We start from the raw sequence: 3006 nt of genomic DNA, 5'->3' as shown, positions 1-3006 counted from the left end.
GATTTTTGTAAGAAGCATGTGTTTGGTTTATAGTTTTTGAAAGGGAAATATGAATTCAGGGGAGTATTAATATTTTAAATTTTAAATGATTTAATTTTGCTTTATTAAAATACTGAGTTTATTTCACATGCACATTTTCGTCTCCCCACCATTTCTATTTGTCTGACCACCACCACATCCTGTCTAACAGCCTGTATGTACCAGAACCCAAGCAAAGGGTAGAGTTCCATGTTTAAAAATGAACAGGAAGTTTGAACAACACATTCTTGGTAATGGAACCTGGACAACATTGATCAGACGTCACAGGGAAAGTCCTCACTCTGCAGTATAAAAAGGACAGCCTGATATCAGCTGTTACAGAAATGAAATAAGACTGAAAACAATTTTTTTTAAACGTTTGTTTTTGAGACAGAGAGAGAGCATGACCGGGGGAGGGTCAGAAAGAGAGGGAGACACAGAATCCGAAGCAGGCTCCAGGGTCTGAGCTGTCAGCACAGAGCCCCACGCGGGGCTCGAGCTCACCGACCGTGAGATCATGACCTGAGCCGAAGTCAGAAGCTAACCAATTGAGCCACCCAGGCACCCCAAGACTGAAAATTTTAACAAACTGCTTAAACTGTTTTCTTAAAGAGACTTCCTGCACTGCCAGATGCCTTGAATAGCCTCTTGGTCAGTCATCTGCAGACAATTCTTCACATAATTGATGAATTTGGCCTCCACTTTTGGGAAGAGGGCCACCTTTGTCTATGCTTGTTTGCCATTTTTTGCTTTAATATCTTCTATGGAACTAGGCCCTTTCAGTGTTTTGGGAATGTCTTCCTATTTTTTGAAGGATCTTGACCTTTTGATCTTGGTGTTGATGATTTTGAGTCTCTTCCACTCTGGTTTGATATTTGTGCATTTTTGGCTGGGGTGTCTTGTATAGATTTCTTCACTAGAGCCTTGTCTTCAGTTTCCTCCTCGTCACCATCACCACCATCACCATCATCTTCACATCTTCTTCATCATCATCTTCTTCATCATCTTTATCATCATCATCATCATCATCATCATCATCTTCATCAGCAACAAGTTTTACTTTTCTCTGTGGAAACTTGCTGCCACTTTCAGGAGCAGAACACTTTCCAAATATACCAAGGAGTTTCATATCCTCTTCCCTCTTCCTCTTCTGACTCTGCATCGTCCTCCACAGCTATAAAGTTCTGCCCACTAGTGTGCACAGGCCTTGAATCACATTTCAACTGTAAGACCACAGGTGGTATTATTTCCAAGCCCCCTAGGGAAACCGTCGGCTGGACAGACATTTTCAAAGTTGCCAGTGTGATTTTAATTGGATTGCCATAGTAATTCATTGCCTCTGATTCAACAACGTTCAATTCTTCCTTTGTACCAGCCCCTGCACAGGCCATTCTTAAATACGACTGGTGCTCGTTTCCAACCTTATCCACATTAAAGTGATAATCATTGTCAGCCTTCAGTTCACAACCAAAAAGGGAGTTCTGGGACTCATGTCCATTTCCTTCAAAGCTTCCATGGCATGGAGGCATGCATTTAGGTGGGAGAGAGGGCGGATGGGGATAAACGACTTCTGTTCCAGAGAACAGCAGCACAGGATGGAATCACACCAGGGAGTAAATGAAATATTTTAAAGTGGAAGGGGCAGTCTCATGAACACAGTCATTTTAAGGAGAGAAAAATAAAGGGCCGTATGCCTGTATTATCTGACCAGATCACTGAGTCGCACAAAGAAATGACTTTTGAGGTGTTTTATTTGGCTTCTCGTCTGGTATACACTTGACTACAGGATGGTCTATAAACCCGTATGATCCCCGGTAATTTTACCTGACTCCACTGGGCTAATGGTGAGACTCCCCTTAATTGCACACATTTTTTAATCCAACCACGTAAAATCTGAAGTTCCTATTTTTTCACCCCCTTTCTCTTCTAAATCTATTTATAAGATTAGTTATTGTATACCAACTTAAGCAAGACTGTCAACCTGATTAAGACCCTCAAATGGCTCAAAGATCACAAAATAAAGGTTACAAATCAAGTAAGCTATGAGCTATTGTATCGTAACCGTAGGAAAATTGATTCCTTTTTCTTTTTGTTCTTGTAAAATAAATTGGCAGAGGATGGACACATTATTTTGTGACTTTTCAGTTCTATCATATCCATGCTTCGTTAGTATCATGAGCAAATACTTCTGAAAGTTTACACAAGTGAGATTCTTTTTATTTTATTTAATTAATTAATTAATTTATTTACTTTTAAAAACATAATTTATTGTCAAATTGGCTAACATACAGTGTGTAAAGCGTGCTCTTGGTTTTGGGGTAGATTGCCGTGGTTCGTCTCTAACAGACAGCACTGAGTGTCATCCCAAGTGCCCTCCTCAGTGCCCATTGAGATACTTTTTAAATGTCATTCTTTCATCTATGATTTGCAAAAGGAATAACAATGTCCACTGATAAATTTTCATTTGGCTCCAAAGTATGTAGAGTTGTTCATTCCTTCAAAAGGTACAGTCCGGGTACACCTGGCTAGCCAGTTAAGTGTCCGACTCTTGATTTTCGCTCAGGTCGTGGTCTCTTGGTTTGTGGGTTTGAGCCCTGCATCAGGCTCTGTGCTGACCGTGTGGAGCCTGCTTGGGATTTTGTCTCCCTCTTTCTCTGTTCCTTCTCTGCTCACTCTCTATCTCTCTCTCAAAATAAATAAATAAATAAACTTAAACAAAGATATACAATCAGTATAAAGTGACCTTGGAAAATGAGAGAAATTCCTTAAAAGTACTGGCAAGAATTAGTAGAGTTCTTTAGTTAGAAGTTATCCAAGATGCTATGAGACCAATAGCTGTTAGAAACACGAATGTCTAAATTTTGCAGTGAAGTCAGTCCTGTGATGTACGTCCAATGAAATATATGAACACATTAATGGCATCATATTTAGTTTGTTATATGAACATCCAATTATTGAGACAATGGTTCTCCCATGAGTGCTGAGCGT

General features: G+C 39.9%; 1 pseudogene; it reads right to left on the bottom strand.

The window, feature by feature from the left end:
• Positions 1-624: 624 nt before the first annotated feature.
• Positions 625-1496, bottom strand: LOC124518708 (nucleophosmin-like; annotated as a pseudogene).
• Between the last annotated feature and the right edge of the window lie 1510 nt (positions 1497-3006).

The sequence above is a fragment of the Lynx rufus genome, unplaced genomic scaffold (genome assembly GCF_022079265.1).
Source record: "Lynx rufus isolate CCGP_SWC_20201006 ecotype Redwood Valley unplaced genomic scaffold, mLynRuf1.p SCAF_25, whole genome shotgun sequence".
In the NCBI taxonomy this organism is placed as follows: Eukaryota; Metazoa; Chordata; class Mammalia; order Carnivora; family Felidae; genus Lynx; species Lynx rufus.
Note: the sequence above shows the minus strand (reverse complement) of the source record. Positions and strands in the feature narration are given on the sequence as shown.